We start from the raw sequence: 25,980 nt of genomic DNA on the forward strand, positions 1-25,980 counted from the left end.
AGTGGGCATTTGGACATAAGAATTGTAAAATTTCGGAAAAAAAAAAGTGAAAAATAATTTTTAAGTGAAAATGATATTTGAAAATTGGCCAAATACATATACAACCCATTCAACTTGACTCCATTTTTTATTTTGGCACTCTATCTCAACCTTGTTTCATTTTGGCACTCCAACTCTATTTATTATGTTTTATTTTAACACAAAAGCTGAAATCAGTGCAAAAAAATATAGCGCATGTGTATACACAAATATGAGGTATAATAAATATCCAATTAAATGTTGCCACCTGGTTTTTTCATCCTTTATTTCATATAAGTTTGAAGTTTGAAGTGAATCCATGTCTCAATTATTATTTTTTTTTTTTAATAATGGAATGGATATTTGTTCTTGTGGATTTCAAGTTGAACTGAAAGTATCATGGACACCAAGAAATTCGGGTCGGGTATTTTAGTATTGTTTGACAAGGATGAGCAACATTTAATTGGATATTTATTACACCTCAGATTTGTGTATACACACGCGCTATATTTTTTTGCACTAGTTTCAGTTTTTGTGTTAAAATGAAACATAAGAAATAGAGTTGGAGGGCCAAAATAGAACAAGGTTGAGATAGAGTGCCAAAATGAAAAATGGGACCAAGTTGAATGAGCTGTATATGTATTTGACCTTGAAAATTAGAGTTGTATTTGGACATGAATATAATTTGAAGCTGTTTTTGAACTTTTGTGACTAAGTTGAAGTGAAAACTTTGAAAAATAACTTTTTGAAGTTTTTCAAAAATTTTCGAAAATTCCGAAATTGAACTTCAAGTGAAATTTGAAAATTTTATGGACACACTACTTAAAAAAAAAAGTGAAATTTTTCCCAAAAAAATGAAAAATTTCTTATGGGCAAGCGGGGCCTAACTCACAGGGATTGACTGGCCCATTATGGCAACACTATTTGCACCCACAGATATTTGACCATATATATACATATTACATGCAATTGTTTTTTGAGACTTGTTCAACTAATGACACAGTATTTATACATTTGCACAAGCCTGGCTTCACTTTTTCAGGCCAGGTCACATGTAGCTATACATTAAACAAATCTTTCTTTTCGTTTTTGTTCCCAAATGCAAGATGAGCAAAATAACCGGAGGCCGATAGACCAAATGGTTAATGGTGAACCATATATTTTTTGACACGGAGCATAAGTATTATATGTGATATTAAATTTCAGTACATCTTAATTTATATATTTATTATTTGAAAGGATAACGGATAGATCAATAAAACTATAAAAGTTGAAGTCATTAAATTTAATCGATTTACATATAGAATATATTAGTTTCGCCTCTAAAAGTAAGTCGTCCTAATATATACCTTCTCATCCTAGCTCTTAATCACTGCGAACAAAACAAAGCATTCTATAGTAACTGTTTTCTGCCACTTTGGTAAAGCCAATCATGTATAGTCATACCTTTCATTCTTATATAATAGCTATTTACTATAAAAATTTAATTTTTTCGGAACCAATCTTTTATGTTATGTCATATATTTATATGTCATTTATAATAACACTTTACTGTAGTATTCGAAAAATATCAGAACAATCACGGAGATATATGACTGTATTGTACGCGCGGTGCTCATCATTTTGTTTTCTCAAGAGTGTAAAAGCTCACAAAACTGCTCCGTTGTTAACAGGAATTTTGACCAGAAGATCAGTTGTATATGTTTGGACATGAGAAGATAATTTATCAAAAGAAAGTTTCTTTGCCTCGTTTCTTAATGAGTAAATATGGGGCAAAAGAAATTAAACTGGAACCACTTCATTGTCTTCATCTTTTAATTTTCTCACAAGGCCAAAAATATCCCAATCGTTTTTAAAGGGTTTACTTTTGCGTTCCGTCTATCTATTTATTCAAAAATTCATACAACGTTATCTTCTGGTTTAAAAGTACCCTTGCGACCGACAGAAATTTCGGTAGTCCCTTTTTTAACGTGTTGGCAACACGTAATTGGGCCACGTGGCTCCGTTGTCCGGATCAAATTTAACCTGCTTCAGATTTAAACCCGCCCCATTTATTTGATCAACCCACTGAAGTTTTTAACCTTAACCCCAGCTCCTATCCCTTTCTCCTCCATTTCCATCTCTTTTTCTAAATAAAAATATATAAAAAAAAAGTCAATGGCTGAAGTTTTTCAAGCGGAGCTCCAAATTCTTGTTCCAACCAAACTCCATATCAAGGTTCAGCAATTAATTCCCAGCAACACCCAATCAATTTTGAGAAACAAATTTCAGAGTTGAAAGTTTTTTCAAGCGAAGCTCCAAGGGGTTCTTCAATAGTGGACTGTTTTTCTCCAAGTTTTTCACTCAACAAGACAATGGGTATTCACAAGTAGTCTCCAAATCAATAGCAAACCAGGAGAATTTCAACATCAAGCAATCTCATTTTGTTTTTTTTGTAAACTTGCACTTCCACAAACACACAATCCGTTATTCAGGAAAACCCAAAAATGAGTACTAAAATTCAACCCCAAATTCGTGATATAGCTATTAAGTTCAATCTTTCAGCTCACCAAACAATTACCCAAACAAACAATATCAAGAAATTCCAACAAATAACCCCAAATCAGGCTTTGAACAAAAGAACCTAAGTGACCGATTAGTATATATTGAACCCCAACTTGTCTTTTTTTCAACAGGGTTTTAGAATCCAAAAATTCTCAGCTAAATCGGTTCGTCAACATGCGGTTGATGTGTATTCAAGGGTGGTTTTGTCAGCTTGGTTGAGGTTTGAGATGAGAGATGATGAGTTGGTTGGATCATCAGCTTTGATTGTATTGGAAGTGTTGTTGAATGGCTGCTTCGGTACATGACCTTGATCTCAAATCAGCTTTTTACAGTTGGGGTAGGTCTAACAAGGTCTAACAAACGGGGTGGGTATAATTCAATTCAGTCTGGAATGCCACTGGAGTTGGTTAAATTTGATATGGACAAGGGAGCCACCACGTGGCCCAATTACGTACTGCCAACACACTAAAAAAGAGACCACAAAAAATTCAGTGGCAAAGGTAATTTTAGATCAGAATATAAGGTTGTTTGTATTTTTAGACCAATAGGTGAACGTAAACCACTAGCCAAACGTTATAGGTATATTTGGCCCTAATCCGATTACTCTTTTCTCTTGTGTACTTTTTTTCTTCTTCTTCGAGAACCCTAACCCACAAGTGGAAATATAGGTAACAGAAAGTCCACGTTTCTCATCTTAGTTTGGTTTGCTTAATTCGGCACAGCAAGCAGTCAAATTGTTTAGGGTGAGGAACATGCATGGTTTCTTTTTTCTCCCTTCTAATTAAATAATTTTATTTATGGATCGTCTAAGATTATGATAATCCAGATAAACCACGGCCATAATAATCATTGACTAATTTAGTGAGATATTAATTGTCTCTATATATGATTCTGGGTACGACTCAATACTTTAAAAATTAAGAGTGCTCAACTGTTATAGAGGTGCATGCTATATATATATATATCAACTGTACATAGTAAAAAGAAATTAACGATCAAATTACAAAAGAAAAGGAACAGAAGAATCAGCAAGAGAAGGGAAACCTAAAAAGATATAGCCGTGAAATTTTTTTTTGACTCAAAAACAAGAATTAACACGCTGAATGAGTGCCCCATTTGTGTTCGGTTGACCATTACGTATCCTCAACTAATATGAATATTCTAGAGTTTAAGTTGGAGAGGTGGATGATTGAGCGTCCAACGGTGACCATTACCTAGTTCTGAACGTTTGAGAGGAGGTGTTACGTTAATGTTTTCCAAATTGAATATTGAGGATACGTGTGAACTGCTATCTCCTTACATATCTTAATATTATAGGACAAATGAGCTGCAACTCCAATTTCTACCGACTGATGACTGCAATTAGCAATGAGCCAATGAGTAACATTTGTTTCATTTTCTTGAAAGTTGTATACGGTCGAAATAGATTTCGACCTTCCTACATTCGATCGAGTTCGATTATTAAAAAGTCGGAATGAGATTTTTGGGAGTGAGCTCCGAAGTCGGTACTAACGAGCCTCGAGCCCGAAGGTCGATCGAGGAGTCGGCTCGATAACTCTATCGAGCCCGTGGCCGAATCGATCCGCAAGGCACTGATTCGAGGTCGGAAATACGCGACGGCCATCTCGAAGGTCGGACTCGAGCCAAGACCGAAAGGCCCGACCCATTAACGAGCTCGAGCCAGTATCGAGCTCACAGACAAGAGCCGTTGCGATCGCACCAAGAGAGAGAATCTTGGCGGGAATCAAGGAAGAGACAAATCATCATGGGCCTTTGACTATATGTTTTATTTTATTGTTTTTTGTAATGACCCTCTTCTATAAAAGGGGAATCTTTGTAAGCTAAAGGGAAGAGACAAAAAAATCACTTTTCAAATTGAAAGATATCCCTTTGTGTTTGCTTTACTTTATCTCATTCATTCTTATTGTCCACTATTTGCATTCTCATAGTCAAGAATATACGTATCTCTATTTCTCTACACGGTTTATATTGAATTGTATCGCATATCCTTAGAACCATACACAAAATCTAAAGTTATCCGATTTTTCCGGTAAACAAAAGTACAAGTTTGGATATTATAGGCACGGCATTCTGGCGTAATTTGGATTGCATACGGATTGCGTACCCTCTGATTTATACTTAGCAACCAAAAGTCCCTATTTCAAGAGAAACACTAGTTAGCCACTAAATTCTCCTCTTTTTTCTCATTGCAAATCCGTTTATGTTTAGTCATTTCAAGTTTGGCACCGATCCCTTTTTCTGTGTCCTTTTGTTTTTGTGAAGTATCCTCTCTTATTACCTTGTTGAGCACGTGATCTCATTTTTTATACTGCATATGGAGGCAGATTCACACCGAGATCAATGAATCAAATACAATCAGATCTCTCTATAATAACCGCGTTTGTTCCAATATTTTTTGGATACTATAGTGAAGTGCTATTATATATAGATGACATATAATATAATATAACATATATAAAAGATCGGTTCCAAGAAAACTTGGCTTTATATAGTGAATGACTATTATATAGGGATGCTGTTATAGAGAGATCTGACTGTACACACACATATATATATATATATATATATATATATATATATATATATATATATATATATATATTTATTTATGTATATATAACACTGTTACTGTACTGGGATGTGAACGTTAAAAAGTCAAATTATAAAAAGGAAAAGAAACAGAGAGATTATGTCATGTATAATATATATGTATAGCCAAATAAAAGTACAGATGAAAAATAACATGTGACCGTATATAAATGCCTAAATGAGTATAGAGTATAGCGTAATGAAGCCCATGTTATACAGGGGAAATTTCCCTGCTACACATCATTTCTCCTGAGAAATAACAGCAGCCATTGACACTAAAGGTCACACGATATACCAATTACCCCCAAAAGAATCCAACTTATAATTACAATGAGATACATCACAAAATAATTCACACTGTCAAGTGTCAACTCTCTCGAAAAATATACAAACTGTAATCTTTACCGCAGCCTTTCCGAAGACTTTGAAAATGTCGTTACTCTCATGTTCTCTATATATATAGGCCAACCCCTTTAATAATTTGGCACACATGTGCTTCAATCTAAATTACTCAAGAAACTTGTTACAGATAAGTATGGGGAAGACAACACAATATGGAGATGAAGAAGTGAGGGAAAAAACTCCAAAGGGTCACTTTGTGGTTTACGTGGGGGAAGAACTGAGGAGATTTGTTCTTCACATATCTTACTTGAAGAACCCTCATTTCCAGAAGTTACTAGAAGAAGCTGCTCAGGAGTTTGGATTTCAGAGTCCCAAAGGAATTGTTTTGCCTTGTGATGAATGCACTTTTCAGAAGATCATTCATCAGATTAACGCCAAGTAATCACCAACCATAACTAGATGCTATTTAATATTTGAAGAATTGATATTTAGTTATTTTTCTTTCTTTTTCTTTTGGTTCGCTAGATTGAATATAACGTGTAGTAATATAATTAATATAACTCGCAGTCCATAATATATGTGGCTATGTGAATATTTCTCGAGTCCATAGATGAAGGTGTAATTGTCACTGGTAAGTTTTTTAAGAGGTTGAAATAACATCTACCCAATACTGTGCTCTCCTTGGAGCAAATTCTTGGGAAATTAAGAAGGTTGTTCTATATGTCTTTCTTACTCACTGAAATCTTTTTGTTCGTGTTGGTCTCTTTTGCTTTATTGAAAAAAGGTTTAGTTTTTATACTGAAAATCAATGTAAAAAGTTACTACATAGTACATACACAAAGTCTTGTCTGAAATTGAAACAGTATAGGAGTATCGAATTTGTATTTGCATTTTATTTCATCTCGATCATTTGACCTTGGACATTTTGGATATCGAATTTTTTTAGTTAATATATATATTTGTATTTGCGTGCGTTGCACGTGTACTTTATATTATTTTTTGAAAAATATTAAAAATAGTTAATGCATACATTTTCAAAAAATATTTAATTAAATTATAAATTATAAATCTAGCGAAAAATAACATTCTCGTGTAACCTTAAGATCTTTTATGAAAGTCAAAAGATATACTCTTTGACCAACTTTATTTTCGTTCTTCCAGCGATCATACTATCAATTGTACTTTGGTATATCTCCCTGTTTAAACTCGACTGTTCCAAAATAATTTGGTTCAACAAAAAGTGACCAGAATGAGGGTCAAGTGTCTCTCCTGATTCTTCAAACAATAATTTTGCTTCACCGTTCTATCCACGAAAGATAACTCAAACTCAACATATGAGCCGAATTAATTGGAGAAAGAAGAATTAGAAAACTAATACATAAACGTTTCATTCTATAGCCATTCTGCTACTCCAGTTTTTACTTCATCAACATCACTTGTTACAAATAATATAACAACCTTGCAAAAGTTCATCTGTATTTGAAAATGCAGAACACTAGGTTGCAAATTCCTATAAGATACTAAACCAGGAAAGTACTTTGAGCCATGTTAAACGAATCACCAAGAAAGAAATAGTAATTAAAATCTCTATGTCATGATATCCAAATGTGAAGTTTTTCTATAACAGGATTTCTAGTATGGGATTAAGCAAACTACAGTTTTACAAAGAATCTTCTACAAGCATTAAATGAACCAAAGATGCCTTCCAAAATTTATAATAGTTGCTAATATGAGGATGAAGCCTACATGAATTCTAGTATGGAGTAATAAATAAAATAAATCATAATTATAAAGTCGTAAACATGGACATTAAATATTCTGAGCAAATTTTACAGCACATCTCAGATTAATTATTTTTGTATTTTAACATACCGTCAATGAATAACTACACTTGTATAAGAAAGGTATACACAAATTGTAATTTTAACAATTCTGAGAGCAATCTAAGCCAAATAACACAATCCGATTCAATTAATATTTAACTGACTCTAATATACTCCCCAAGAACTGGTAGAACAAATCATGAGCTTCTAAGATTCAGAATTTACAAAACTGGTGTGAAATAAAAATATGTCATATGCTTGAATTATACATGAGCAGATTAAAATTCTAAAGCTACCATGAACAAGAGGCAGCAATAACTGGGACGTAGGTATATCTTCAGATCCAACTCTCGTCGTACGCAGCTACATCAACATCCGAAATCTGCACGCAAGGTGCATAAGTGTAGTATGAGTACAACCGACCCCATGTACTTAATAAGTAACAAGACTAACATTTGGGCTGAAAGTAGTGACGAGCTCAATAGGTATAATCCCATATAAAATAACAGTACAGAAATGCAGGCATGCTTTGGAGTTCAACAGTTAAACTCAGTACAAGTAAAATAGCTTAATTCTAAATGATATGAGGAATATGACATCTCTATATCTATATAGAGATCACATACAGTATTGGTACATACTGTATGTGATGCACTTCAGTGGAAACCTCGTATACTCAAATCTCAAAATACTCAATCACTCAGTACTGTATATGGCCAATCCAGCCCAGGGAAGATTCATCCCATATATATATATACACATCGACTGATAGTCAGTCACTCAGTATTGTATAAGGCCAATCCAGCCCAAGGGAAGATTCATCCCTAATATAAATAATTCGGACAAGATCCATGTCCAGGGAAGATCCATCCCTCAATATAAATGATTCGGGCAAGATCCATGCCCAAGGAAGATCCATCCCTCAATATAAATGATTCGGGCAAGATCTATGCCCAGGGAAGATCCATCCCTCAATATAAATGCTTCGAGCAAGATCCATGCCCAGGAAAGATCCATCCCTCAATATAAATGCTTCGGACAAGATCTATATCCAGGGAAGATCCATCACTCAATATTAATGCTTCGGATAAGATCCATGTCCAGGGAAGATCCATCCCTCAATATAAATGCTTGGGACAAGATCCATGTCCAGGGAAGTTCCATCCCTCAATATAAATCATCTACGCTCACTGTGGGGGGTGCAGACTCCGGAGGGGCTCCTTCAGCCAAAGCATGATATAAAGCCGATATGACCTGCTGCAGGCGGGCAACCCCGATCCATAAAGACGATATGGCTTGCTGCAGGCGGGCAGCCCCGATCCATATAATAATAATATATATAAAGCCAATATGACCTGCTGCAGGCGGGCAACCTTGATCACATAAATATCATCACAATGAATGAACATGACTGAGTATGAAATGTACATTTTAAAAAAATAATTAAATTCAACAGCAATACGACCCTATGGGTCCTAAAAATATCGGCACGTAGCCTAAACACAATTTTTAATACGTGTCTCAGCTCAATTTCTCTAGCACGTGGAGGATATGCGGATAATTTCTCTAGCACGTGGAGGATATGCGGATAATAACATGATTCTTTAATTTTACAAATCCACATAATTTATTCAAGTTAATATTTCTATGGTGCACGCCCACGCGCCCGTCACCTCTCATGTGCGTCACTTCTAAACAATTTATATAACACAAAATTTGGAGATTCATACCCTCAGAACCAAGTTTAGAAATGTTACTTACCTCGAATAAGTCGAATCCAATGCCGAGCAGGCTAAACAATAGTCCGGAAATTTCATTTCGCGCGTATCAACCGTCATACGCCTTCATATCTCCTCAATTCAAGTCAAACGATCTGTATCTATTCAAATAATGTGCAAATAAATCACAATTTACTCGAATGCTTACAAATTAATAATTTATGAAAATTCCCAACTTCGCTCGAAAAGTTGACAGTGGGGCCCACGTCACGGAATCCGACGAAACTCACAAAATTCAATAACTCATTCAATTACGAGTTCAAACATACTAATTTCATTCAAATCCGACTCCGAATCGGTATTCAAAACTCGAAAATTCGTTTTATGAAATTATAGAAATTTCTTCTTGAAAAATCAATAATCTAACGCCGAAAATGAAGATTACTCTATGAAATATAATCACAAGTGAGTCAAGAATGCTTACCCTAAGTTTTGTGGTAAAATATTGGCTCAAAGGTCCGAAATAGAGGACTTATAACACTGCCCCGACTTCCTTCTTCGCGTTCGCGATGAACAAAATTCTCAAAAGCCATTTCCAAACTCTTCTCAGACAACCTCTAGTATAATGGTCATAACCTTTTGTACAAAACTCCAAATAAAAAATTGTTTAACTTTCTGGAAATTAGACATCAAGGGATATAACTTTCATTTGTTGATCATCTCCCTGTTCCTTATATATTTCAAAATATAAGCTTCCAAAGTCAGACCTGTGCATAAGAGATTTCAAAACTCTTCCCATACAGCCTGTAGTGTATCCACCATATCCTTTGGTGCACAATTCCAAATGATAAATGGTTTAACTTTCTTAAAACTAGACACCAAGGACTACAACTTTTATTTTTGGATCATCTCTATATTCCTTATATATTGTGAGATATAAGCTTCCAAAATCAGACGACGGACAACAGGAATTGCTTCTTCGCGAACGCGAAGAACAAAGTCTCAGCAGCAAAATCCTTCTTCGCGAATGCGAAGAACAACACCAGACATTAGAAATCCAGCAACAAAGTAGCCCAAAATGATCCGATAACACCCGAAACATACCCGAAACACACCCGAGGCCCCCGATCAACCTTTTCAACTTAAACTTTAAGCTGGTCATTTCATTCTTCCAAACCAACTCCGAAATACTTGAAAACCAAAATCGACAATTCACACAAGTCAAAATATATCGTATGAAGCTATTCAAGACTTCAAATAGTAGAAAGGAGCGTAAATGCCCAAAATAACCGATCGGGTCGTTAATTCTTCCCCACTTAAACATACGTTCGTCCTCGAACATGCCAAGAGTTGTTTCCAAGCCATCAAATCACTATTCCACCTTACCACGCATATACCCGAAGGTGATCCCACGCCACCCTATTCCATATAGGCCTGAAAATACAACATAATTAAAGATCATTAGTTTAACTTTAGTCCGTAAAAGTTAGAACCCAAATTTCCAACATCCTGAATTCTTTTCAAGACACGAATCTCACATCTACACATTGTATAAGTCTGAACACACTATATCAAGCCATAACCATAACCCTAGATATAAACGCATAACATACTACACAACTCGCATACTCGCAACACTATTCTCGATCACAATAACTACTCAAAACCAACCCGATATTGGTATTAAACCCCATATCAAAAAAAACCTCGTTCCAAAACCTTCGTGCACTGCTGATAATGAAAGAAACACGTAGAATCTTATAACCCCTTATCAGATCAACAAGTCATGAAGCTCTCTCGCCCCAACCAGAACCATAATCACTTTTTAGGACGACTTTCAATATTATCCTCCTAATACACCGTAATAAAATCTGATAGTACCCATTCTAGGTCCAATGAACATATATTATTAAACACAAATATCCCATAGACATGCCACACCAATACAACTCAAGCCACAACTGCGCAATCCGTGTACCCAAAATGGAAAAATGTCTCAAAGAAGAGAACCGTATTACAAGTTCAACAATCACCACCACAACTGAAATGCTTTAAGCTCATCATATATAGTAAAATCAAGAGACATGAATCTAATAACGGTAACCAGCTCTTCTAGAGCTCACATTAATATCACCCGCACGGACAACTCACGTGCCAATAATATAATCTGCCTGGCATAGTCACAGGACTCCAGTCTAAGCATATCATACAAGAGCAATCAAATAAGTACACATGTATATGATAAATTAAATAAGATTTACATGCTCCTGGAATGGTATAAATAACACGCGATAGAGTAGGCATGTGCAAAGTGAACTATCACAACTCAAATTAGTAAGTTAACACAGAAATAGTAACTACCCAGTTTATTCAGGGAATTAGCCTCTTTGTAACCTCAACTATAGCCCAGATAGTTCTCAACAAAGGTACGAATACGAGAAACATTATAACTTTATGCTTAACAGTCAACTCTAGGCATATCATAGCCTAAGCATTCTTTCGAGTAGGAATACTTGCCTTGATACCCATACATGGGCTCAAAACCTCACATATATACGTACTCGTAGCGCGTAACTATCACAAATAATTTACGCAACTAGTGCCTCCACTGAGTTTAAATAAAATACTCACCTCAAACATGCCGCAACCCTGAAACAATTTGCTTTTGAGAACTCCCAGTCTCCACATTCATAGAATACATAAATCACCATAACCGATTCTAACTTCAGCACTCGAATGACTAACACATCTTTCACGCATGATCACCTCGCGAGGAATACTTCAATAATTCTTCTGTGCCACATAGCAAAAATTCGAAAACCAGTAGTGTATCAACCAGGTGAGTACCGCAATACCAATGAACATCCGTAAGTCAAAACACAATGCGCCTTTTGAAATGTGTACCCTTCTTAAGGATTACTGAGCTGTTATAACATTCATCTAAATATCTAAAACTGACCATTCTGTCCAAAATTCGTGATCTTCCTTTCAAGAATGAACTACCACCTTGTACATGTAAATCTAAATCTCGTACAACACACTAAATCTATCATGTGAAAAGTACGAGAATCTCATTATAAACTCTGAGTCACCAGCAAATTACATACCCGGTTAGTTAGAAACTTTTCTCTTATTTCTTTCCAGGAGGAATCACAATACACAACATGTTCCCCATACCGGTAGAATATATCCGGCTCAAACCATGGTAGAAACCATCAAGAACACTATGCAATCAATTTGCACATAGCCAAGCTATCAGAACTGAATTCCTCTAACTTGACCAAGCCACGCAGGTCACCAAACCCAAGAATATTTCCACCAAAACATCTGTAAAGTCTTATCACATCATAATTAACCCCCATAATACCACAACCGAAATACTTACTCTGAAAATATCTTATTTGGATTTAAAATTGTTCCTTTTTCCTTTCTTATACTATAACATAGAATCCATAGTCATACAAAATTACCACAAGTCCCAGCACCATCAAATGTAAATCTCAGATTCCATCTGTACACAAGTCTGAAAAAATTCTCAATTGCTATATATAAATTTTGAATCAGTTAGAACCCTTTTGAAAGTCATCCACTCTGCTCAGATCTAAATTGCTCTGTCCAAACGGGCCGAAAGACACGTGCTCCTTAAGCACAATCAACCCTCAAAGAAGTAACCTTGCCTTAACACGACCAATCAAATTCATACTTCGTGTGCACTACATTCTTCAAAATAACAACTTAATCATTCCATAATTTTTATATTTTCATTAAGTGCAATGTAACCTGTATCCAGGAATTTCCTTACTCGAGTCATCCTCGATCTCAACCTCTGCAGTCATAACTGGTCCACAAGTATGTCTCAGACCAAAACTAAAATTTAACATATAACCATGAAATTGAATTGTCAATAGCAGGCTCCCCCACTTGGCTCAAAGCCATAGATTAAAATACTCGATAACTCACAATATTCATACCCTATTTCTGCCATAATACTGCAGTCAGTTCAACAAAAATTCTTCTCAAGCTCATGCAATACCACCCATAAAATAACTCAATCATCCGCTAATCTCGCATTAATTCTCTTGACAGTCAAGTCAACTTTCTCAACAAGAATCAAATTCAAATCTCAACACGTATACCCCGCTGGTAGAAAAGAAACTCCCCACTCAATATTATAAGGGACACACCTACGTAGGTTACTCTGTAGGAGACAACCCACCTGTATAGCCTCAAATTGGCATCTTGCTATACCCTTTCACAGCCATAATTACTACGCAATCACTTAATCTTCCTGGGTCTGAACTCACCACAAGACATGAGAATTTAATTTGCCCCACAATTTAACAACGTGAAAGTTTCTTCAACACACTCAAAACTCGAGACTATACATCAAAACGGAATCAAGCACCCAATGGCCCTTTTTTTGTTTTTTCTTTTACATCTCAAGGAAACACTTCTCGTCACATTCAGACCACCTGAACACATCTCGCAGTCACATCATACTTATCATATAGCTATTCAACTACTCATCGAGCAACAAATTCCACTCATAGGGACATTACCGGACATATGAGTCCAAATGTACAAGTTCACATAATAGAAGCTACCGAGCCTAAGCTGTGGTCTAAACCTGGCCTTAAGTCCTCCAGACTGGCCCATAACCAAAACACAGAATACACATCTCAAACCTCGTTCATAGAATCACAAGCCAGCGATGCACAATTGATACCGAGCGCTCACATGCGCACACGAATGCGTGGAATAAATTCAAAAAGTTATGCTTCAAGCTGAATCAATTCTGTACGATAAAGAAAGAAAGATGGGAAATTATCCTAAATGCCATGTAGCCTCTCGAAGATAAATATGGACGTCATCATACCGATCCGTAAGACTCTACTAGACACTTCCTCATGACTTGTAGAACCTATGAACCTAGGTCTCTGATACCACCTTGTCACGACCCAAAATCCAACTAGCCGTGATGACACCAAATCTCACCCGCTAGGTAAGCCAAATAACACAATCCGTTTCAATTAATATTTAACTGACCCTAATAGTCTAATATACTCCCCAAGGACTGATAGTACAAATCATGAGCTTCTAAGATTCATAATTTACAAAGCTGGTATGTAATAAAAATATGTCATCTGCTTGAATTATACATGAGCATATTAAAATTCTAAAGCTACCATGAACAAGAGGCAATAATAATCGGGACGCAGGTACATCTTCAGATCCAGCTCTCGCCGTATGTAGCTACATCAGTATCTGAAATCTGCATGTAAGGTGTAGAGGTGTAGTATGAGTACAACCGACCCCATGTACTCAATAAGTAACAAGACTAACGTTTGGGCTGAAAGTAGTGACGAGCTCAACATGTATAGTCCAATATAAAATAACAGTTCATAAATATAGGCATGCTTTGAAGTTCAAAAGTTAAACTCAGTACAAGTAAAATTGCTAAATTCTAAATGATATGAGGAATATGACATCTCTATATCTATATGCCAATGTACATACTGTATGCGATGCACTTCAGTGGAAACCTCGTATACTCAAATCTTAAAATACTCAATCACTTAGTACTGTATATGGCCAATCCAGCCCAGGGAAGATTCATCCCATATATATATACACATCGACTGATAGTCAGTCACTCAGTACTGCATAAGGCCAATCCAGCCCAGGGGAAAATCCATCCCCAATATAAATGATTCGGACAAGATCCATGTCCAGGGAAGATCCATCCCTCAATATAAATAATTCGGGCAAGATCCATGCCCAGGGAAGATCCACCCCTCAATATAAATAATTCGGGCAAGATCCATGCCCAGGGAAGATCCATCCCTCAATATAAATGCTTCGGGCAAGATCCATGCCCATGGAAGATCCATCCCTCAATATAAATGCTTCGGATAAGATTCATGTCCAGGGAAGATCCATCCCTTAATAAAAATACTTCGGACAAGATCTATGTCCACGGAAGATCCATCTCTCAATATAAATGCGTCGGACAAGATCTATGTCCAGGGAAGATCCACCCCTCAATACAAATCATCTACGCTCACGGTGGGGGGCGCAGACTCCGGAGGGGCTCCTTCAGCCCAAGAGTGATATAAAGCCGATATGGCCTGCTACAGGCGGGCAACCCCGATCCATATAATAATAAAGCCGATATGTCCTGCTGCAGGTGTGAGCACCTAATTTTTGCCCTAACATAAAATTACTCCTAAAAAAATTCAAAAAATAGCTTTAAATTATTTTTCTATATTTTTACTTAGTTTGCTTTGTACGTATTCATGTTTGATGCATTTTTAAGTTGCATTTTAAATCCTAAAGAAAATACAAAAATATTTTTAATTTTTACATTTTTTAGATTTTAATTGCATAATCAATTGCATTTGTAAAACACTGAAATACCAAAAAATACATTAGTAAATCTACATGCATTGGTTAGCTAAATGAATTAGTTAATTGTAGAAAAATAGGTCATTAGGTTAATTTTACAAATTAGTTGGAATTAGAAATGTTAAATAAATTGATTAGTCTTGCAAAATACAAAGAAAGAAAAGAGAAGGCTATGGGGTCTCATTACAGCTTTGGGCCAGGTGCTTCTAGTGCCCCATTTTCTTTTCATTCGCCCCAGCCCACTACCCGCCAGCTCAATATTCCCTCTTCATCTCTAAAATAGACCTAATTTCACCCTCCCCTTGGATTCTCAAGATCAGAGATAAAGAACAGATCTCCCCCAAAGACTAACCCTAGTCAGTCGCCGCCCCCCTCCCTCCTCACTGTCTCATCACATCTGATCCCTCACACTCTCCTCTCACCCTTCAACACCACCCTACACACACAGAGAGACGGAAAACAAAGAGAGAATCACTTTCCTTCATTGTTATTCTTAGAGAAAATTCAAGCAATCACCACTTCACACGTCAAAAATCACTCACAGCAACTCCTGCAATCCATGCGCCTGAAAATCGAGTGACATACTCACAAACATCGCCTAGACAATTTTCAGCATTAGTTACTCCATTTCATCAACAAAAAAAGGGCTGGTCAATCATTTCCGACGGAATTTCCGGCGTTAGAAATCGTTGTTGTTTGCTGCTGTACTGCTGATTTGCTGAGCTTCATCTTCGTTCTCTTAGCCCTTAGTTGGCATTTTAAGCAATCCGTGATTTCCAGGTATGTTTGTTTGCTTTGCGATTTTCTTGTTGTAAAACTCAAAGTTCAGATTTAATACAAGTGGTATATTTATTGTTGGTTTTGTTCGATGTGAATTTTATTGTAATATTCTGTGTGTAATTGTTTTGATGACTTGCTGGTGGTTTAATTTCCCTTATCAGTTGTTGTGATTTTCGAGCCTGTTGGATCAGATGCATACTTTTAGTTTCTTTGTGAATTTAAAATCAATGTGTAGTGATAAGAAGGTGTTGTTTCATTTATTAAGTTTGAGATAAAATCAATTGAAATATGTTAAGGAGAAGTTCCTACCTTGATTGAGGTCCATTTCTCTTTCTCCTCCTAATTTGACATTATTTCAGTACTTACTTTAATTAATCTCTCTACTATGCTTATTTGTGCCTAGTTCACTTATTACTTGAAATTCATTTGATAAATGTTTAGTTATAGATTGTCTGTTGGATTTATTCCTAATTGTATTTATTGGGTAAGAATACTTATGCAGAAAAGTACTCAAGAATTGAAGTAGGATAAATTCTAGTAATATGAATTGTTGGAGCAAATGGGTCACAAAGTATTTCGTTACTTCTCATGCTTGACCGTGTGTGCTCCACTCAGTCATCGGTGATTATTGGTTTTAACGTTATTATCTGTCTGAGCACGATAGTGAAAAGTTAGGTGTTTGGCATTTTTTGTAGAAGATAAGATGGGTCGCTTTTGTTTCGTAGGGTGATTTAGGAAGACAGAATCGCATGCAAAGTGTCTTCATATCTCAGAAATGCTCAAAATGGAGCAGCTGAGCGTATTTGAGAATTATTTAGTATTATCCACTCCTCCATAAATAAGTTGCAAATTACCTCAAGTGTTAGGAAGTAATTAAACAAATTCTGAACACGCGTTAGTTGGCGCGATTAATAATAAATTATCGTGACTATGGGTACGGTTCCCGTGTCATGGTCACGATACGTAAATCCCAATTCGAGTGTGCGTTTCACGTGACTCGACTATAACTTCAAATAATAATAAAAATAAACATGTTGTAAATCGCGGGTGCGTTTCACGTGGCGCGATTCGCAATGTGTACAAAAACAAACGAGCGCGCGACATCATGACTTGTTCAAATAATTTCTATAAATACTAAAAGCGGTTTAAAAGGTTAAAATGCACAATAAGCTTTAAATATGTAATAAATCATATAATTAGGCCAAGTATTAATCGTTAAGCGACCGTGCTAAAACCACGGAGCTCGAAAGTGCCTCACACCTTCTCCCGAGTTAACAGAACTCTTTACTCGGTCTTCTGTGTTCGCGGACCGTAAAAATAGAGTCAAATTTCCTCGATTTGGGATTTAAAATAAATCGGTGACTTGGGACACCATAAATTATTCCAAGTGACGACTCTGAAATAAATAAATAATCCCATTTCGATTAATGTCACTTTAATTGGAAAAACTCCCTTATCCCCATTCCCCCAGGAAAAAGGAGGTGTGACAGCTCTGGCGACTCTGCTGGGGAAAAGAACCCAGAACTTTTGGTTCAGGGTTCAGAATTCGAGCTTAGAATAACTGTTATAGTTGGCTTTTGTTTATTATCTGATTTTTACGTGTTTGAGCCTAATGTGTTAAATGCCATTTTTTACCGCTTTGATATTGTTTGAACTGTATATAAAACTGTTACGAAAACCTTTCTTCTCTCTGAGTCTTCTAAATTTTCTGGGAAGCGTACGCTAACGAGGTTCGGACAAGTTGCAAAGCCGGTGAAGCTTCTGTATTCCCGGTACGCTGCCCCCCTCGGCTCGAGTTGTCCGCTCGGGTAAGCCAGGTCTAGAACAATACACTCAGGATTTAAACTTAGAATAACACAGCCTCATGCCGGATCCCTATTAGGTACGTTTGCTTGCATCACGTGCATTTGACTTAGGGGACTCAACACAGGGGTTGGGTCCGTTTAGGATAGGTGTACCCAAAATTAAAGGACCATCCTGATGCATTCTTTACGTGCTACTTGTGCATTAATTTGCTTGGCTTGTATGTTGACCGGCTTCTTGAGTTAGAAAAAAAATCAAAAAAAATAGAAGAGAAAAATCAAAGAGTGAGGTAGGATAGAAAAACGCCTGGTTTTGACAATCCCGGTATTCAAAAATAAAACCCTATTACTCTGTCAAAATTTCAAGAATAAAAAGAGAAAATTATTTCAAAACAAATCATATTTTTCTGTGCATCAAAATGGCAAAACTACGCGGGTCTGATTCTCACCGGATGTGAGATACGTAGGCAAACCTAATCAGTTCCGGCCTCCATTTTTTAAAAAATCCAAAAATATTTTTCTTTAATTCCTTCTTTAGGAGTCTTTTTTTTTAGAAAATCCCAAAAAATATATAAAAAATAAGAAAATATTTAAACCAAAAAAATATTTTATTTGTAGGAGTCTTTTATTAGAAAAAGAAAACAAAATCCAAAAAAAAAATATTTTCTACATTATTTTTAGAAAGTCTTTCTCCCAAAAATCCAAAAAAACAACAAAACATCAAAACCCAAAAAATATTTTTCTTTCTTATATAGAAGTCCTTTCGGAAAAAATTAGAAAAATAAAATAAATCAAATTCCAAAAATATTTTTCTTTCTTCTTTATAAGTCTTTCTTTCGAAAATTAAAAAAAAAAAATCAAAATCCAAAAAGAGTTAGTTTATTTACTTTATTTCTGATCTTTCCTGAACTACGTAATGATCTGATTCATGCGACGTCATGATACGTAGGCAATCCTCATAGGATTCGATCATAATATTAAAAGAAAATAGAGAAAAGAAAAAAAGAGAGAGAGAGGAAAAGAAAAAGGGAGGGAAGAAAGAAAAAAGAGGCCAAACAAAAGGAAAAAAGAGAATGAGAATTAAAAGAGCGAAACACAGCAAAAGGAGAGAGGAAAAAAAATCAGGATTCGAAATTTGGGAAAAAAGCCGAGATGAAACACATAAGCCGTCGCAAAGCATTTAGAAACGTTTAACTGCTCAGGTGCATTGCATCCCCAATATGCGATTCCCTATCTGTTCAATGCTTCAAAACTGACCAAGTTATTGTGTGTGAATAGAAAGACAGGTTCTGTTTAGGTGGTTAGTTTGTTGGCATCCTGGCAAGTCACCCCTATAACACCAGATCAAAGCGCAAGGCAGTCATGACTAGCAAAGAGTCGGACACGGGTGTTGTTGACCTGCCGAGGGAAATTGTAGATTCGGAGTCTGAATTGAAAGAGGAGGTCCACAGGTTGAAGCATCAAATGGCTGAGATGTATCAAGCCTGGATCAGGGGGCATCCTCCACCTTTATTTCCCGCTAACTACACAGAAAATCCCGCTTTCATCCCACCACTGGCACAAGCCCAGAATCCCACTACCGTTGATCTTTCCCCTCAGCATGCACCGGGTTTTACCCCTTTCCACCACTACCCCGGCACCTCGTCCCAAACTTTCCATGCTCCACCAGCCAAAACAACCGCATACCCAGCTCCGACATCTGCTCCTGTTTTCGTAGCCCCTCCGCGAGCTACCCTCCACCGATCTTCTAGTGAACCCGTGTTCCAAGCTCCAGATACCCAATATTATGCTCCGGAACCAACTTTTAAAGTCACGGATCCTTATTCCTACACCCCTCACTTTGAACCTCCTGTTGAAACTGAGAAACCATCCCGGAACGTGGAGCAGGATGAGATATTCAAGAAAGTGAAGAGTCTAGAGTAATCTTTGAAGAACATGCAAGGGATAGGAAGCCAAGTAAGTGTGGATTACAAGGATTTATGCTTATTCCCTGATTTCCCACTGCCCGCTGTGTTCAAGACGCCCAAGTTTGACCTGTACGATGGACATGGAGATCCCGTGGCCCATTTGAGAGGCTTTTGCAGCAAGATGAGAGGCGCCGGTGGGAAAGATGAATTATTAATGGCATATTTCAGTCAGAGTCTGAGTCGGGCAGCTTTGGAATGGTACACCTGCCAAGACGCTAGCAGGTAGTACACATGGGACGATTTGGCTCAGGCCTTTGCTCGGCACTTTCAGTACAATATAGACATTATCCCGGATCGCCTATCTTTGACCAAGGTAGAGAAGAAGCCCAGTGAGAGCTTTAGGGAATATGGTTTCAGATGGAGAGAACAAGCTGCACGGGTCAATCCTCCAATGGAAGAAGATGAGATGGTCGAGTACTTTCTTCAAGCCTTAGAACCTACTTACTTTGGCCATTTGATCTCAGCCATAGGTAAGTCCTTCAACGATGTGGTAAAGATGGGAGGAATGGTGGAAGAGGGACTCAAGTCAAGCAAGATCATGAGCTACTCCACCATAAAAGCAACCACACAGGCAATTCAAAGTGGCACCGGAAGCCTGTTAGGCAAAAAGAAGAAAGATGATGTCGCTATGTTTGTCTCTGGATAGGGCGTGGCCTAAGGGGTTCGCCTCATCTGTACACCCAACCTCGACCCCAACCTCAAGCCTACACCCAAGCTTCATATAATCCATTCCAACATTATTTCCCACCACAAGACCCTCAATATTCAGTCAGACCACCCCAATACCATGTTCACCATGCACAGTCATATGCGCAACCCCCTCCTTACCCGCAATGGCGTGCTCCAACTCCACAAAATCCTTATCCACCCCCACAACCATACTGAAACCCTACTGGTCCAAGCTTTCGATCAAGGCCGGATTATAGAAAAGAGAGGCAGCAGCGGAAAGAAACCTTCACCCCTCTTGGAGATTCGTATACCAGTTTGTTTCAAAGGTTGAGGCAGTTGGACGTTTTGAGGCCGATTGAGCCAAAGACACCAAATCCACCTCCAAGGAACCTTGATTATTCCCTCAGATGCGCATATTGTTCTGATGCCCCAGGGCACGACACAGAGAAGTGTTGGAATTCGAAGAGGGCGATCCAAGAGCTTATTGATACAAATCAAATTGTGGTCCAGAGCCCGGAGGCGCCAAACATCAACCAAAATCCTTTGCCTGCCCATGCAGAGACACATATGATTGAGATAGTTCATAAGGATGGGGAACCCAAGAATTCTTCCAAGTCTGTCATGATTATCCAGGCTAGCGAAAGTAATCCAGTTAAAGCTCTAGATTTTGCAAAACAATGCCCTTGACAGTTGAAGGGGTGTCGGAGAAGCTAAGCACGCTCGATGTGAAGCCATCTGTATTGGTTGTGAAAGGGCCTCCGATTGATGTTGAAGCGAACCAGAAAAAGCAAAAAGTGGTCATGCCATGGGTCCCGGGCAAGCCTGTCATAATCATGGAAGGGGCTCGTATTACCCCCGTTATTATTAAGCCAGTGACCCAATTACCAATGGTTGACACAAAGGTCGTCCCGTGGAATTACAAACATGTGATAGTAACATATAAAGGGAAAGAAGTAAAGGAAGAAGTCAATGAAACCGGAGGACTGACTCGTTCTGGGAGATGTTTTACCCCAGAAGAACTGAGGAAAGCCAAGCCATTCAAGGATGGCCACATCCCAGTAAAGAAGCCGGTCACCGAAGAAGAGGCTGAAAAGTTCCTGAAAAAGATAAAAATGCAAGACTATTCCATTGTAAAGCAATTAAGGAAAACACCAGCTCAGATCTCTCTTTTGTCTTTGCTGATACATTCAGATAAACACCAAGTTTTGTGGTGAAATTCTTCTCCAAAATCGCTAAATCGCGAGGTTCCCAACTGAAAATATGAAATAATGGCTCAAAGGATAGAGGACTTATAACACTGCGTGACTTGGGAAAGAAAGGTTCTTTGAAAAATTGCCTCTAGGGTTTCTTGTTTTGAAAATTTGAGAGAATGGACCAAAATCCCGTCTAAGTCTCATTTTGATCAATTGTAGATGTCGCATTTGCGACATGTGGTTCACAAATGCGAACCCCGCAAATGCGAAGAATCAATCGCAAATGAGAAGTAGCTCCCCTAGTTCCCATCGCAAAAGCAAAGACCTGGTCGCAGTTGCGCAACTAGGTCACTTCGCAAATGCGAAGGTTATGTTCGCAAATGTGAACTGACAGGTTTGCTGCCATCTCGCATTTGCGAGGCCTAACCTCGCAAATGCGAGATCAGAGGCCTGCACCAGAACTGAGACACACCAGCAATATTTTCTAAGTCCAATCCACTCCGTAGCCTATCTGAAACTCACCCGAGCCCTCGGGGCTCTAAACCAATTAAGCACACAAGTCTAAAAATATCATACGAACTTGCTCGCACGATCAAATCGCCAAATAAAACCTAGAACTACGAATTTAGCATCAAATCAAAGGAAATTTTTAAGAAAACTCATGAACTTCTAATTTCACAACCGGACGTCCGAATCACGTCAAACCAACTCCGTTTCACACCAAATTTGATAGACAAGTCATAAATATATTATTGGACCTATACTGGGTTTTGAAACCAAAATACGGACTCGGTATCCAAAATTCAAACATTGGTCAAACATTTCAAAGTCATTAAGCCTTTAACTTTCAAATTTCAACAAAATGCGATAATTCAGGCTAAGGACTTCCGAATTTGATTTCGGGCATACGTCCAAGTCCCAAATCATGATACGGACCCACCAGGACTGTCAAAACACGAATTCGGGTCCGTTTGCTTAAATTGTTGATCGAAGCCAACTCAAATGGATTTTAAGGCAAATTTTTCATATTTTCTCAGTTTTTAACATAAAAGCTTTTCGAAAAAACACCCGGACTGTGCACGTAAATCGTGAAAAGCTAAAATGAGGTATTTAAGGCTTCAAAGCACAGAATTAAGTTCTAATATATAAGATGACCTATCGATTCATCACATTCTCCACTTCTAAAATAACCGTTCGTCCTCGAACGAACATAGAAATGTACCTGGACTGGTGAAAAGGTGGGGATATCTACTCTGCATGTCCGACTCGGACTCCCAAGTAGCTGCCTCGATAGGCTGACCTCTCCACTGCACTCGGACTGAAGGATAACTCTTCGACCTCAACTGATGAACCTGCCAGGCTAGAATAGCCACCGGCTCCTCCTCGTAAGTTAAATCCTTGTCCAACTGGACAGAGCTGAAATCTAACACGTGAGACGGATCGCCGTGATACTTTCGGAGCATCAAAACATGGAATACTGGATGAACTCCTTCTAGGCTGGGAGGCAAGGCAAGCTCATAAGTAATCTCCCCAACACGTCGCAACATCTCAAATGAGCCGATAAACCTTGGGCTTAGCTCCACTGGAGTACCCAAATCATGTTGTATGTCCTTCCAGAATCATGATGTAAACTGCATACCCCGGTCAGAGATGATAGATACCGGTATGCCATGAATCCTAACGATCTCGCAAATATAAATTCTAGCCAGCTGCTATGAAGAATATATAGTCATCACAGGAATGAAATGAGCTGACTTGGTAAGCCTATCCACAATCACCCAAACTGCATCAAACTTCCGCTGAGTCCGTGGAAGCCCAACAACAAAATCCATAGTGATCCGCTCCCATTTCCACTCCGGAATCTCTAACTTCTGAAGCAATTTGCCTGGCCGCTGATGCTTATACTTTACATGTTGGCAATTCAGACACCGAGCCACATATTCCACTATGTCCTTCTTCATTCTTCTCCAAAAGTCCTGATACATCTTCGCGGCGCCCGGATGAATGGAGTACCGCAAACCGTGAGCATCCCGGAGAATCAACTCACGCAACCCATCTACACTGGGCACATATATCCTGTCCTGCATCCTCAATACACCATCATCCCCAATAGTGACCTCCTTAGCATCATCGTGCTGAACCGTGTCCTTAAGAATAAGCAGATGGGGTCATCATACTGATAAACTCATGAACTTCTAATTTCACAACCGGACGTTCGAATGATGTCAAACCAACTTTGTTTCTCACCAAATTTGACAGACAAGTCATAAATATAGTATTGGACCTATACCGGGTTTCAGAACCAAAATACGGACTCGGTATCTAAAAGTCAAACATTGGTCAAACATTTCAAAGTCATTAAGCCTTTAACTTTCAAATTTTAACAAAGTGCGATAACTCAGACTAGGGACTTCCGAATTCGATTTCGGGCATACGCCCAAGTCCCAAATCACGATGCGGACCCACCGGACCGTTTGCTCAAAACGTTGACCTAAGTCAACTCAAATGGATTTTAAGGCAAAATTTTCATATTTTCTCAGTTTTTAACATAAAAGCTTTTCGAAAAAATACTCGGACTGCGCACACAAATCGAGGAAAGCTAAAATGAGGTATTTAAGGCTTCAAAGTGCATAATTAGGTTCTAAAACATAAGATGACCTATCAGGTCATCACAGATCTTCCCTGGGCTTGATTGGCCATATACAGTACTAAGTGACTGAGCATGTCGAGTGATTGAGCATGGTGAGTGGAAAGTGTGAGACAGTGAGATTGAGTACTCTGAGTGTGTGAGTACATGAGTTCATCACTGAGATGCATTGCATTTGACATGCGTACTTAAGTTACACGCATAGAGATGCATTTCTTTCTGCTACCCGATCTTGGTGACATTCTTGATTTCACCTGCATAGTACATGTAGGCATAGAGATGTACTTTCTTTATGCTATCTGAAAAATGAAACATCTTATTTATTGTTGAAAAGTTTTCGGGAAAATCACAGTTTTACAAACTTACTCATATTTTGGTGATTTTGGTAAAAGAATTGGGTTTTCATTGATATACTTGAAAATCATGCCTATTTTTCCGAAACTGTGAATGAGATGAGCATCTTATATCTGAGTATATTTCTTGTACCATTATTATTATGTTGTTATTAACTGTTATTGGCTTTCTGTGTTGGACTTCGACATCTGTTCCAGCTCGTCACTACTTTCAACCTAAGATTAGGTTTGTTACTTATTGAGTACATGGGGTCGGCTGTACTAATACTGCACTTCTGCACCTTATGTGCAGATGTTGGATGCTGATGTTATTGTGTTTGATGCCACCTGGATTTGAAAATGTACCTACATTCCGGTTATAGCTGCTTCTTATTCATGGTAGCTCTAGACTTATGAAAGATCTGTTCATGTATATTTCAAACAAATGATGTATTTTATTTCATACCAGCTTTGTAAATTCTAAGATTCAGATATTTTCTTTCACTTAGTTGTCTTATTAAATTTCATTGGAATTGGATAGTTGTTAATTGGCTTACCTAGCGGGTTGGGTTAGGTGCCATCACGACTAGTTGGATTTTGGGTCGTGACACTTTCAGGCAAACCGCAAAATGCAAAAGGCACTAAGGTCTCCATGGGACAGTCATGATTTTTCAAATGGATCAACTTTCCTACCTCCATATCTACTTTTTTCCCCAGATTCGACGCATAACCCTCAGGCATCTTCAATTTCGTAACCTAGTCACAAATTTGTCGTCTTTCCTCCAAAGTGAATGTGTAACTTGCTTTGGGCTTGAACACCTTACCATTGTTCGTTGTCTGTAAGTATAATTCAGGTCGCCTGCAATATTCTTGTAAATCCATTCTATCCTTTGGATTATCTTTTGTCTTACCTTTAACATCATCACTGTGTTGAACAAATTATCAAAATAATTCTTCTCAATATGCATGACATCAAGGTTGTGTCGGAGAAGATTATCCTTCCAATAAGTAAACTTCCAAAATATACTCTGTTTCGTCTAATTATGAGTAACATCATATCCGAGGAATCTAGAAGGTGGAGCCTCAGTAACTTTATTGAAGTTCTGGACCCTCTCCCAAATTTCCTCACC

At 37.8% G+C, this 25,980-nt stretch overlaps 1 long non-coding RNA gene across 1 annotated transcript; it reads left to right on the plus strand.

Moving 5' to 3' along the window:
* The first annotated feature begins 15,833 nt into the window (after positions 1-15,833).
* On the plus strand, positions 15,834-25,354 carry LOC138893399 (uncharacterized). Its single transcript, XR_011408811.1, has 2 exons — positions 15,834-16,240; positions 25,164-25,354. It is a non-coding gene; the product is annotated as an uncharacterized lncRNA (long non-coding RNA).
* Positions 25,355-25,980: the final 626 nt, after the last annotated feature.

This window comes from Nicotiana tomentosiformis, chromosome 1, assembly GCF_000390325.3.
Source record: "Nicotiana tomentosiformis chromosome 1, ASM39032v3, whole genome shotgun sequence".
NCBI classification, from domain to species: domain Eukaryota; kingdom Viridiplantae; phylum Streptophyta; class Magnoliopsida; order Solanales; family Solanaceae; genus Nicotiana; species Nicotiana tomentosiformis.